The following is a 15234-nucleotide window of genomic DNA, read 5'->3' as shown; positions in this document are numbered from 1 at the left end:
GGCATATCAGAAGATACAGAGGGGGATGTTTTGGATCCTAATTTTGATATCGAGGTTAAAGGAAAACCGATTCCAGAAATTCACTAGAATAAAAAGGAAGATGATAGTATCCAAACTAGAACCTTTAATGTTGTGAGGAGAACAAAGAGATGGTTGAGGAACCAGAAGTTTAAGGAGGGAATTCACATGTCCTCACATGAACCAAGAATTGATTCACACATTGTGATTCAATCTCCTATTTCTTCCACTAATGAAATTGTTGATGTTGCTGGTGTTTCAAGGCCCATTGTAGAGAAAATTCAACCTAGGAGGTCAAAGAGGTCACCGTCTGGTCTCACAGTTGCTCAAGTAAGTTAGTCCAGAAGTAAAAGGAAGGGTAGGGAGCCCATCCTAAAATAGGTTGTCATAGACTTGGACCCCAGTGAAGAGCTTGAACAAACAATGGATTCACAAGATCAAGATGAGCCCGAGATGGAGGAAATGGACACAAATAAGGAAGAGGAAATTCAACAAGATCCCATGAACACCTTGGTAATTTTCACTTCACCAGATGCACAAACAACTCCACCACCTAAGGAACCTTCAAATGCACCAAGATGGTTGGAAGATGTTGTTGGGAAAAAATGGAGTGTGGTGCGAGTTACAATCCCAATGGAGGACATGGTTAGCAGATATTTGGGGAAGGCGTCGAAGCCAAATAAACTTAAAACACAAGAAATGCTTGATGTAGATGAAACAACAGGTCACTGGATGACCGAAGTGGCCAAACCAATTCCAGGAAGAGATGCAGACAAGGTTGCGCAGGAGGATTTTATTGCGGAAAAGATAGATTTGGGGGTTTCTTCAATGGTTGTAGATGTTAGGCATTTAGAATCCTCCATGAAGAGGATAATTTCAAGAACGTGGAAAGATGAGAAGGACAAAAGAGAACTAAAGCAATTTGTTACCTATATGGCTAAGTACATCAATGCCATCCACAATCCAGACCCCCAACCATTGTCACAAATACCGGTGTCTTTCGACCCTAAATCTCCAGCCAACGAGAAAATGCTAGATCAAGTTCAAAGGAATAGGGTAGTGACAAAGATGTTCAATAAATGGTTGGACCTTATTATACAATAGGGATCAGATTATATTATTAATCTAGTAAAAGTTTATAAAGATGTTGAAACCGTGAGCAAGGAGCTAGAATTGGAAACAGTCACCTGGGAGAAAGAAAGGATTAAGTGGGTAGTAGTCCTTGCACAGATGAAAGATGTTCAGAAATATGGAGTGATGAAATTCCTAGCTGAAAAACAAGTGGAGAACTTGGATGATAATGTGTTATATGTGTCAAAGAAAAATGTGGAATGATGCAATTCGATCATCAAGCAAGGTCATGAAGAATCCACTAAGTTGCTCAAAGGATTGACCGACTTGATCAATATGATGCAGAAAGACCTCAAGTGTATTGATATTCAGCTCATCAAGGAGGGCGCCAAGACAATTGAAGAGGCTGTAGACATGACCAAGATTTTTCAAGAGAGGATCCAGTTCATTCACACGATAAAATCCTTGACCACAAATGACTTTTCAAAGGTGGCAAGGATTGAATTGATGTTCATTGTCTGCTCAGACCATTTAGAGGTTCACAAGGTGAAAGTTGCACAGGTAAATATGGACACAGAAGTGTGGAAGCAAAGAATCCTACAAATTGGTCTACCTTATTTCCAAGTTATCGTGAACTTCTTGACAACACACCTGGAGTGGCGTGGTTCTGCGGCAAAGCAAGACAGATCCGTAACCTCCTCTGCCATGGTGGAAGCCTAGCTGATCTGAAGATGAAATGTCAGCCTTCTATTGGCTGTTAATTTAGTTTTCTTTTATGTTATTTCAAACGATTTATTTCACTTGGATGGAAGTAAATGTAATTTGATTATGTAAAAAGTATGGGCCTGGTGGCTATTTAAGCTGAAAAGCTTGTCTTTGTAGGGGTTCCGAAAATTATGATTTTTGGGAACATCGGATAATATTTTGATTTCTCATATGAATTGTTTGGAAAATACAATGACTGATTATCAATGAAATATTGTGCTACGCAATCTTTGAATCTGTGTGTTTGGAGATTCGTACTCTTTCTTGAGAAAGTTGTTATGGGCATGATTGTAATTTTGTGATAAGTTATCTTCGTATTTTTTCTTCAGTTCATGGTTATTATTAGCTATTGGAAGACACGCATTATATTGATTTGCTTGATCCCCCTTGCCCTGTGAGACATGAGAGTGTATCGGTCAACCATCAGTATTTGTTGAACCTATTTTTTGTTTTGAATTTATTCAGTGAGTATGTTTGTAAATCAGAGTCTGTGAACTCCCTTTGAATATTCTTTCAGAAAATTTCCTATGTTTACAGTTTTGAAGGCGTTTATTTGTGTTGATGAATGAATGTTGAAGCCTTTCAATGCTTTCTAGTAAAAAGTATTAGCATATCATTCGTATAATAAATTCATTGAAAATCATATGAGGAGTTGCCCTCTAATGCAAAGGTTGGATTTTAATTAATTCATCCAATTGTTGGTAATTTGTTTCATTTCATAAAAGGGTGTACAAGAGTTAAATTTTTGTTTAGAGAAAACAAATAAATTTCAAGAAAGGGACAAATCTATTTACCAACAGATTTTTGGCAACTCTATTAGGGAATTGGAGCATAAGACTGGTCACCTAGTTGCAAGACTGGAGTCAAAGAGATATACTAGGTCCCAAAGAAGGGAGGGGGTAGTCGACTCTGTTTTTTAGGAGTTACAAAACCTAAATTTTCAACCCACTTTTTTACCTCAAAGAAGAGAAAGAATTAGGCCTCCTTCCCCATCGCCATCATCACCTATGTCCTCTATTTGTCAAGCTCTGACCTTGCACGGTTTTGCTTTACCAAATATAATCAACCCGACTCCACTTGATATCATACTTCCAATGGCAGCAAATAATCCTTGGGGGCCTGTTGTAGGCCCGTTGAACTTAGGTTTAAATCTCAATCCCTTACCCAAAGGTACTAGGGATCACTTGCCAAAATTTAGTGGGCATGGAAAAATAACCATTGATGAACACCTGAATGCATTCAATGTGGCTTGTGGGATAATAGCGGTTCAACATGAAGATGTTTCTGTGAGGTTGTTTGTCCAGACACTAACTGGAGTAGCAGCAGATTGGTTTTATCACTTACCAAATAGTGTGATAACAACCTGGCAAGATCTAAAAACAAGATTTGAGGCAAGAATCAAAGTGGTTGAGGATGAACATTCTCTCTTGGCTCAATTAGCTCAGTTGAAGAAAGAAATTCCAGAATCTATGAGGGACTTTGTAGCAAAATTTGATAAGATCTTGCATAAAATTCTAGCTAATCAAAAGCCCTCAGATGATAATCGTAAGTGTTTCTTTATCAATTATATGCCTTTAGAGATAGGTTTCCTAATCCGTAGGCAAAGAGTTGCATATTTAAATACTGTTAAAGTACTTGCAGTTGAGTTGGAAGATGATTTAATCATGGCAGGTAAATGGAAAAGAGAAGTATAGACACCCATTGCCCAACCTTCAACTTCCTCTGACCCTGTAATCCAGTGACTAATGAATGATGTAATTACCCTTAAAAGACAATTGCCTAAAGCTAGTACCTCATACCCTTCTCCATATCAAGATGTACCTAGGAGGAATGCAAACCAGTCTTTAGGCTATGGGAACAAGACTCTGCAATTACCCCCTGCTCAGCAAAGATTACCAATTGAAGCAACCCCAGCTAAAGAGAACATGTGTGTTTTTCACCTCACTGATGAACATGGTGATAGTTTTTGTCCTAAGATGGTACGTTATGCACAATTGGTGAATTCTAAAGATGCCTTGAATGAATGGGGTGAAGAAGAATCTTTAAAGCAACCTGGCGACTCTGAAATCCATTTTCTTGAGTACGATTCAGATTCGGAAAGAGGAGGTGATATTTTGGTTACTTTAGAAGATCCTTCTTGTGTTGTGCTCACAAGAAATCAACAAAATGTAAAACCTCAGGGTGCTTCTTCATCATCTGTTGTGGCTTTCAAAGGTAAGGGGTTTGACCCAAATTTTTGTAACAATGATCAAAAGTTGTAGGAACCTTCATTTTTAAAGCTTGTTGAAAAAGAAAGTTCATTTGATATTATAGAATTTTGTAAATCTTCTCAAATTCAAATCACACCTGTCGAGTACCTTAAGCTAAATCCAAAAGAACTAGATAGGCTTGTACAGTTTGTAAAAGGGAATAATGTACAACGGGCCAGTGGGACACAACAATCAATAAATGCCATATTGCCCTCACATTGTAATGAACTAGTTCACCCTGTGGCTTATGCAAAAATGCCTCAAATAACTACTCTTCAAATAGATAATTTTGTACCTTCCCTTGAGTCAAAACCAGAACCCTTTTATATATCATTATTCATTAATGGTCATAGGTTGAATAATTGTATTATAGATTTAGGTGCATTTGACAATATAATGCCCTTTGCAGTAGCCAAAACATTAGGTCTATCCTTGACCAAGACCTTTGGCAGATGCTATTCTATGGATTCAAAGCAAATTCCTTTGCTAGGCCAAATTAAGGATGCTCAAGTAGTTCTTGCTTCTCACCCAGATAAAAGAATCAAGTTGACTATTCTGATAGCTGATATCCCGGCTAGTTATGGCATGCTGCTAATTCGTACTTTTTGTAGAGATTTAGGTGGTGAAATTAAAATGGATTGGTCTCAAGCTACAATTCCCATTGGAAAACAGCGAGTTATTTTGCAGCCTGAACCAAAGTCCAAATTCATTATTTTTCTATCTGATGACCCTAGAGCCCAGATTGTGTACCACGATTGTCAATTTGGAAACTACATGATTTTGTCTGATAATGAGGTAGTGGAAGATTCATCTCAACCTGAGGGAAAAGAAAGCCTGTTGCTAATGGAATTTGATGGTAGTTGTGTAGCGTCAGGTTCTGGTGTAGGTGTAGTGTTAATCCCACCTTCTAGCAACCATATTCCTTTTTCTTTTAAACTAGAATTCAAAAAAACCAACAATATAGCTGAGTATGAGGCTTTGTTGTTAGGTTTAGCCGAACCTAAGAGATTGGGAGTAAAACTCTCGTGGGTTAAAGGAGATGCTAAACTAATTGTAAAACAAGTTAGAGGGTTGTTTAGTGTTAAAAATGAAAGGTTGAAATACTATTGAAATAGAGTTTGGGACAAAATCGAGGATTTGGATGCATTTTCCATTGAAGCAATACCCAGGGAACTAAATTCAAAAGTAGATTCATTAGTAGTTTCAGCTTCTTTTCTTGTCCCACATCCTAAGTTTGTTGATGACATTTACAGGGTAGAGTTGATATATCAGCCTAGTGTCCCAGACAACTTTGATTTTTGGCAGGTATTTGAAAGTGATAAACAAATCAATAATTTTATGCAGAGTGTAGACATGTTTTCTGCCATGTATTTTGAAGGTTCAGATGCAAAGTACAAATAATTTTTTCCATAACGAGCCAAGGAGTTGCATGATGGAATCATGCGTTTGAAAGGAAACAAGATCCCTAAAGGGCTAGTTTCTTTGGAGCATCTATTTGATCGTCATGATGCCTACAAGATCAATAAAGGTGACAAGCCCTTAGAGGTTCAGGATATTGGAGGTTACGAAAAGGTCAACATTGGTATTGAGAATGAACCTAAATATATCAATCTGGGAAAGTGTTGCACGCCAGTAGAAAAGGAGAGGTTCATTAGTCTTCTGTTGGAGTTCAAGGACGTGTTTGCTTGGTGCTATGACGATCTTAAAATTTTTAGAGACGGAAAATTCGAGCATCAAATTCCCCTGAAACTAAAGTAATGCCTTTTTGGCAAAAGCTTAGAAGCTTCAATCCAAAATTAGCTCAAGATATATTCCAGGAAGTAGATAAGATGTTAAAAGCTAAGATTATATATCCCATCCATCATTCTACATGGATAGATAGTATTGTACCTGTCAGAAAGAAAAATAGAGAAATAAGGATCTGCATAGATTTTAGATATCTTAACCAAGCTAGCCTAAAAGACAACTATCCATTACCATCCATGGACCACATTCTACAAATAGTTTCAGGATCAAAGATGATGTCCATGCTCAATGGATTTTTGAGATATAACCAAATCAGTGTTCAGGATGATGATCAACATAAAACTACCTTTATTACTCCCTAGGGTACATTTGCCTATAACCGAATGCCTTTTGGTTTGATTAATGCAAGAGCAAAGTTTCCGCGTGCTATGGATTTGTCCTTTGGTCACCTAAAGGATAAGATTATTGTTGTATATTTGGATGACTTAATAGTATTCTCAAAAAGAAGAAAGCATCACCTACGGGACTTGAGACAAGTGTTATAGAGGTGCTGCGAGCATGGGGTATCCTTGAACCCAAAGAAGTCAGTATTTGGAGTCACGAAAGGTAAGTTGCTTGGTCATATTGTTTCTAAGGAAGGGGTGAAAATAGATCCTAAAAGGGTAAGAGCAATTCAATAGATAACTCTACCATCAAGTAGGAATGTCGTTAGATCCTTCTTTGGATAGGTAAATTTTCTAAGGAGGTTCATCCCGGATTTTGCAAAGACTACCAGATACATTGTGAATTTGATGAGTTAGAAACAAGTTTTTAAATGGAGTGAGGAAGGGAAGAAAGCGTTCACCTAAATAAAGAATGCTATTGGTTAGGCACCTGTTCTAGTTAATCCTGATTTCATTAAAGATTTTTTTATCTACTACTATACCTCAGAGCATACTATGTCAGGGATTTTATTATAGAAGAATGAGGATAATGATGAAGTCCCAATGTCATTCATGAGTGTACCACTAAAAAAGCATGAATTGAAGTATTCAATAATGGAAAAGCAAGCATATAGAGTTGTGAAGGCTATAAAGCAGTTCAGGTATTATATTCTCCATTCCCATGCTATTGTTTATGTGCCTCATTCAGCAATCAAAAGCATATTCACACAACAAGACATGGGAATGAATGAAAGAGCCTCTTAGGTGTCAAAAATTCAGGAGTTCAATTTAGACATTACGCCCACAAAGTTGGTAAGGGGGTAGGGTTTGTGCAAGCTGATTGTTGAGAGTAAGGAGGAGTTGACAGAGGAATTTCCTTTAGTCTTGTTTGTTGGTCTCCAAGATTCCTAGTTTGTAGATGTAGCTTATTATTTGACATATGGAGATTGCCCAAAACATCTTTCTACAAAAGAGAAGAGGAACTTGAGGCTAAAAGTTTTTAAGTATGTAATTTTTAATGATGTACTATATAAGAGGGGACTAGATGGGACCTTCTTGCGTTGTGTTGATAAATCGCTCCAGGAGTCTCTTTTGAAAACATTTCATGACGAAGCCTGTGGCAGTCATTTCTCTTCAACGATGATTGCCTACAATATCTTAAGGAACTGTTATTATTGGTCGAGAATGTTTAGGGATGCATATGCATGGGTGGCCAAGTGTGTAAAATGTAAATTGTTCATAGGAAAACCGTAGCTTGTAGCATTACCACTCTGACCTGTGGTTGTGGATGAACCCTTCAAGAAATGGGGTCTGGATTTCATTAGTCCCTTGACACCTACTTCTAGTGCAGGACACACCCATATATTGACGGCTACAGACTATTTCACTAAATGGGTTGAGGCCATTCCAGTACGAAAGACATCCTCGAAGATTGCTTGTAATTTCCTAAAAGAAAACATCCTAGTTCGATTTGGGGTTCCGTTAAAAATTGTAGCTGACAACGCTACCAATTTCTCCTATGTCAAAATCTCTTTATTCTGCTATGATCATGGAATCTCCCTTGCTCACTCATCTAATTATTATCCTCAAGGAAACGGTCAGGCTGAATCCAGTAATAAAAACCTCATTAATATCATGAAAAAATTAGTGAGTGAAAATTTTAAGGATTGGCATAAGAAACTGTATGAAGCCCTTTGGGCTAACCATACATCACCAAAGAGGGTGATTGGGATGTCTCCATTTGATCTGGTCTATGGTGTGGGCACTTAGGTAGCACTTCCTTTGGAGCTGGTAGCTACTAAGCTACAAACTATCGTTGAAGACGCTTATTTCCAGAATTCTCTAGAAAAGCGGATTATGCACTTGATGAGAATTGATGAAGAAAGGGATAAACTAGTGGACCGGATAACAAAACACTAGATGAGGGTGAAGAGGATATTTGACAAATGAGAAAGGTCATGGAAGTTCATGCTAGGTGATCAGGTATTGCTCTGGGACAGAAGAAGAGAACCCAAGGGAGCGCATGCCAAGTTTGAATCACTCTGGAAAGGACCTTTCTTAATTCATGAGGTAAAAGGACCGAATTCTTTCAAACTTGCATATCTGGATGGTATTGTTCTTCCTCTGACCTATAATGGTCAAGATTTGAAATTATATCAATTGTAAACGAGAGTCCCTCATGGTTTTGTATATAGTGTTTTGTTGATTTTTAGTTGTGTGTCTTTTATGTTTAGCTTTTGTTTGACTCTTTAAATAAATTCTGCTTGCGAAACTAGAGATTCTGGAGTTCATTTCTAGTTCCTTCATAGTTCTAGTCCCCAGTCAGAGTCGATGTTAGTCCCCCCTGAATTTTTTCTCTTTTAAGTATTCATACTTACGGGTTGCCTTTTGTGCCTTTACTTTCATTGAGTCATTTGTTTTCCCTCGTACTTGAACCATTGAACTCTTTCTAAAAAGTTTAAATGGTTCAAGGTTCAAAGCGCGTTTTTATAAAAAAGAGTCATTTGTGGTCTTTGTTGTCATGTGAACAAGTGTGCTTTTGTTTGTGGTCTTTGAAGTTTTGAACCTGTTGAACCAAATTTCAAGTGGTTAATAAGGTTCAAGGTTGAATGCCTTTTGTGAGTCACTGCAATGTATGGTTATTTAATGAGTGTGGGTCCATATGTTTTAAGTTGACATGCGGCCTTGAACCTTGAACCAAATCTCAAGTGGTTCAAAAGGTTCAAGGTTCATGTTTAATAGTCCTTATTGTTCCTCGTTCTCAGTTTTTTTACGTGTGCCACTCACTAACTGTTATATCTCTTAAATGAACTTGAACCATTGAACTTTTCGTCAAGAGGTTCAAATGGTTCGAGGTTCATGGGTTCATTTCAAAACTAACTCTAAAGCTTTCTGGATGAAAATGAAAGTGGCGTGACAAGAAGGAATATTCCCTTTTCAGCAATTTAAAATTCTAAATATAGAAAGTAATCATGAGTGCATCGAGCAACTTGTGCAGAAGTGATGGATAATTAAGAAGGTGTTAGATTTTTGTCATTTCACTATTACTTCACACGCTTGGGTAAATCATGATGAAGCATGTGTGTGGCTTTATAGACATTTTCCCATCTGATTGAAGGAAATGTGTGTGAATTTATCTCCATATTTGAGAAGGTTGCAGCTGCCATACTTGAGCAAATTGGAGGTGCCGATGGTAAAACCAGCTCTGTTCTCTTGAGGAATTTCCAGTTTTCATGGTCGTAATGGGTAAGTTTAGTTGATTCCTACTAAGTTGTGTTTCTTTAAGTTCTAAGGATTTATCAGTATAGAAAAGGGAAAATCTCTTAATTGTTGGGGTAGGATACTGCCTTGTTTTTAGATTTTCTTGGTTAAGAGTATAGATAGGTAGTATCAGGCCAATGCTGCCAAAGCTTGGTCGGACCTCATGTCTAGTGAGTATTTTTCTAGAATTAGAAGACACCTCCTTGGTTCATGTAGATTTAGGGGATTTCCTAGAAAGAACTAAGAACCCTCAGACTATTTCATTAATGGAGAAAATAGATAAAAGTGGTCTTGTGGAAGTTGTTGCGTTCCCACTTGTCGCACTGTATCTGGATTTAGTGATGGCTTGCATGAGCAGATATGACTCTGAGAATAGATGTATTAGAACAAGCGATGGTGAGGCGCTAGTAATTATTAATAGAGAAATGGTAATGGCAGCAATGGGTATTCCACACAAAGATGAGTATGAGGATTGGACTATTGGGAATTCATATGCCTATTTCTCATAAAAGAAGAGCATGTACAGGAACGTAATTGCTAGGAATTGTCTCTTGAAGATTTGGAAAGGAGGATCACGGTTACCCAAGCCCTTGACCAGAGAGCACTTCATCACAGAGGTGTGGGATATTGTTATTATTTTGAACAGAGTAAAGGGGAACTCACATTCCTTCTATTGGGAGGATTGGATGTACTTTTTCATCCAAGTGGTTCTATCTAATGACAGATATCTAGATTGGTCTTAGGTAATTGCAGAGAGACTTCACGAAGGATTGAGCAATTTTGTGGGGATGTCAGGGTTTTATATGTCTTCCTATTTTTTCTATATTTTAGCTTGAACAAGGGATTGGCCTGGATAGCCTAATGAACCCTGGATTGATGGAATGAGGGTATACAACTATTACCCCCTGTTACAAAAATAGAGACATGTTGAGCAGATTGATAGGTGGAATGGAGTCTTTGCGGGAAGACTTGCCTTTGAGCTCCAGGGTGATGCAGACAAGAGGATGTCTGTTGAAGCTATGGAATTTGTGAGTATATATGGAAGTTTCTTTATTCAATTTCGCTATTTTACTTACATACGGGTAGGTGGCTTTGAGGGCCAACCATTCAAGTTGCCCAGGTACGCTTTTGACAGCTACGTGCTTATAGAGGTCAGCAGGCAGTTGGCCCACATTTACTAAAGATTAGGAGCAAAGGGTGAGTCTAGAGTTGTGTTCCTAGTTGAACTCGGATATTATAGTTGTAAGTCTATATTAGACACCTTCAACCTGGAACTAGAGTTCAAAAAGATGAACTTGCAGCCATATGTGGCAAGGCGAAAGTTTGATAGAAGGGGTTATGCAATGGTGAACCTAAATGTAGATAGTCATTTTTGTCATGAACCTCAGATAGAGGATTATCAGGAGAACTGCAGTGATAAGTATGAAGTAAGAAAGAGACTATGGTCCAGATTCACTTTGCAGCAGATAACTACCATGATGCTTCAAATTAATATATCCTGCATATCAGAAGATACAGAGGGGGATGTTTTGGATCCTTAGTTTGATACCGAGGTTATAGGAAAATTGATTCTAGAAATTGACTGAAATAAAAAGGAAGATGATAGTATCCAAACTAGAACCTTCAATGTTGTGAGGAGAATAGAGAGATGGTTGAGCAACCAGAATTTTAAGGACGGACTTCACATGTCCTCACATGAACCAAGAATTGATTTACACATTGTGATTCAATCTCATGTTTCTTCCACTAACAAAATTGTTGATGTTGCAGGTGTTTCAAGGCTCGTTGTAGAGAAAATTCAACCTAGGAGGTCAAAGAGGTCCCCGTCTGGTCTCACAGTTGCTCGAGTAACTCGGTCCAGGAGTAAAAGGAAGAGTAGGGAGCCCATCCTAAAATAGGTTGTCATAGACTTGGACCCCAGTGAAGAGCTTGAACAAATAATGGATTCACAGGATCAATATGAACCCAAGATGCAGGAAATGGACACAAATAAGGAAGAGGAAATTTGACAAGATCCCATGAACACCTTGGTAATTGTCACTTCACCAGATGCACAAACAACTCCACCACCTAAGGAACCTGCAAACGCACCAAGATGGTTGGAAGTTGTTATTGGGAAAAAATAGAGTGTGGTGCCAGTTACAATCCCAATGGAGGACATGGTTAGCAGATGTTTGGGGAAGGCGTCGAACCCAAGGAAACTCAAAACAAAAGAAATGCTTGATGTAGATGAAACAACATGTCACTGGATGACTGAAGTGGCCAAACTAGTTCCAGAAAGAGATGCAGACAAGGCTACGGAGAAGGATTTTACTATTGAAAAGATAAATTTGGGGGTTGCTTCAAGGGCTGTAGATGTTAGCCATTTAGAATCCTCCACGAAGAGGATAATTTCCAGAACGTGGAAAGATGAGAAGGACAAAAGAGAACTAAAGAAAGTTGTTACCTAGATGGCTGAGTACATCGATCCCATCCACAATCTAGACCCTCAACCATTGTCACAAATACCGGTGTCATTTGACACTAAGTCTCCAGCCAACCAGAAAATGCTAGATCAAGTTCAAAGGAACAGGGTAGTGACAGAGATGTTCAATAAATGGTTGGTTGGACCTTATTATACAATAGGGATTAGATTATATTATTAATCTGGTAAAAGTTTATAAAGCTGCTGAAAGCATGAGCAAGAAGCTAGAATTGGAAATAGTCACCTTGGAGAAAGAAAGGATTAAGTGGGTATCAATCCTTGCACATATGAACAATGTTTAGAAATATGGAGTGATGAAATTCTTGGCTGAAAAACAAGTGGAGAACTTGGATGATAATGTGTTATACATGTCAAAGAAAAATTTGGAATGGCGCAATTCGATCATCAAGCAAGGTCATGAAGAATACACTAATTTTCTCAAAGGATTGACCGACTTGATCGATACGATGTAGAAAGACCTCAAGTGTATCAATATTCAACTCATAAACGAGGGCAGAAAGACAATTGAAGAGGTTGCAGACATGACCAATATTTTTCAAGAGAGGATCCAGTTCATTCAGATAACAAAATCATTGACCACGGATGACTTTTCAAAGGTGGCAAGGATTGAATCGATGCTCATTGTCTGCTTAGACCATTTAGAGGTTCACAAGGTGAAAGTTACACAGGTAAACATGGACAAAGAAGTGTGGAAGTAGAGAATCCTACACATTGGTCTGCCTTATTTCCAAGTTATCCTGAACTTCTCAATAACACACCTAGAGTGGCATGGTTTTGCAGCAAAGCGGGACAGATCCGTAACCTCCTCTGCCACGGTGGAAGCCTAGCTAATCCGAAGATGAAATGTAAGCCTCCTAGTGGCTATTAATTTAGTTTTCTTTTATGTTGTTTCAAACGGTTTCTTTCACTTGGATGAAAGTAAATGTAATATTATTATGTAAAAACTATGGGCTTGGTGGCTATTTAAGCTGAAAAGCTTGTCATTGTAGGGGTTCCAAAAACTGTGATTTTTGGGAGCAATGGATAATATTTTGATTTCTCATATGAATTGTTTGGAAAATACAATGACTGATTATCAATGAAATATTGTGTTATGCAATCTTTGAATCTGTGTGTTTGGAGATTCGTACTCTTTCTTGAGAAATTTGTTATGGGCATGATTGTAATTTTGTGATCAGTTATCTCCGTATTTTTTCCTTAGTTCATGGTTATTATTAGTTATTCGAAGACTCACATTGTATTGATTTGCTTGATCCCCCTTGCCCTGTGAGGCATGAGAGAGTATCAGTCAGCCATTAGTATTTGTTGAGCCTCTATTTTGTTTTGAATTTATGCAGTGAGTATGTTTGTAAATCAGAGTCTGTGAACTCCCTTTGAATATTCTTTCAAAAATTTTCCTATGTTTATAGTTTTGAAGGCATTTATTTGTGTTGATGAATGAATGATGAAGCCTTTGAATGCTTTCTGGTAAAAAGTATTAGCATATCATTTGTATAATAAATTCATTGCAAATCATATGAGGAGCTGCTCTCTAATGTAGAGGTTGGATTTTAATTAATTCATCCAACTGTTGGTAATTGTTTCCTTTTATAAAGGGGCGTACAAGAGTTATATTTTTGTTCAAAGAAAACAAATAAATTTCAGGAAAGGGACAAATATTTTTACCAATAGATATGAAAGGATGGTAAAGAGTTTTGGACTGTGAGAGGTAGCTTATTTTAGGAAAAGAGGCAAGGATAACATACCAATGGTTGTGAATGATAAGGCTTCATTTCCTACACTCCAATTTATGGATTTCTTTCTGAAAATGTATCATGGTTGGTGTCAATTTTATGGTGATAATCATAGAATTATAATACCAATTGATTTAATGTATATCTCCATGAGGATCCAGAACCCTAACATTAACTTGGAATTTGATATTGCCAGTGAGCTTGAAAGAATTATGCACAATCAGTTGGTTTACTGGAATACTAGTAGAACTTTTAATAATTATTCTCTACTATGTCATTTAATACTCTTCCAAAATATAAATGTGTTTAGAGACATGATGAAGTTAACTACTATGGATGGTTAGGGAAAAGGATTCCCATTTCAGTTATGGTGTAGGATATGGGACGAGAACAGTAGAGACTATGATTACAAGGCATTTTGTGATGCCTTTGTTGTGTGGATATTCAGGGCACTTGGGGTTCAGGTTGAAAGGCTTCCTTCTAAGATAAGGGTAGTTATCAGGCCATTGGAATACAACCCAGAAAAGGGTCATACTCATAATTTCGTTGATTGGATCTTTAAGAATGATCATACTCTCATTAGGGTATATGGATGCAAGCAGGCCCCCCACCGGTTGCCAATATTTGTATCAGAAAGGGTTGCCTTTTTATAATTTATTTGGAAGATGATTTGTTTTGAGAAGGAAGTGAATGGACCAAGGAAGAAGGGGACTTTCTTGCCCCATGTAGTCAGGTATGTTGGATTGTCTATTGGTTCTAGTTCCCTTGAACAAGTTTAGGATAATTTAAAGAAAACATATTGTATGTGTTAGATAGTTCAAATAATCAGAAGACAACTGAGAAGGGGGGGGTGAATCAGTTGTCACCAAATTATCGAAACCTTAAGCAATTAAAACTTTAATACCGGAACCCAAAAGATCAATACCGGAATACATAAACCAATTACCAAAATAGTAAATAAACCAATTAAGCATAAGCAACAATTACAGAATAAATACCATCCACATGACACAAATATTTATAAGTGGGAAACTTGGTAAAGGGAAAAACCACAGTTGGAAGCCTACCCACAATCAGATAATTCTTTTGCAGTAAGTATGTGATTACAAATGAGGGGCCTGCACTTGCAGGAAGGAAAACAACCTAGAGCACACTACTCATCACAAAAGGAGTCTCACCGACTACATAGAAATCCAGACTTCAATCCAGAAGAGAGAATGAACTGCAATGATAGCATCTCCTATGCCTGAGTATAGTTTTGGTTAAGCTCAATACCAAAGGACTTAATCCTCTTACATAAACCCAACTCGATCACCAATGATTGACCAAATCCTCTGCCTAAATGATTATTACATTATTCACTCCTTACATATCTATATCCCTTACATATTCCATACCATTATCTACAATGAGATCTTACATCATATATATACAAACCCTTGACCACAAACAATAAGGTCGGCCAACAAATAATAAATCAATTA

Source organism: Cryptomeria japonica, chromosome 3, assembly GCF_030272615.1.
Source record: "Cryptomeria japonica chromosome 3, Sugi_1.0, whole genome shotgun sequence".
Classification (NCBI taxonomy): Eukaryota; Viridiplantae; Streptophyta; class Pinopsida; order Cupressales; family Cupressaceae; genus Cryptomeria; species Cryptomeria japonica.
The sequence above is the reverse complement of the archived record's forward strand: the minus strand, read 5'-3'. Positions refer to the sequence as shown.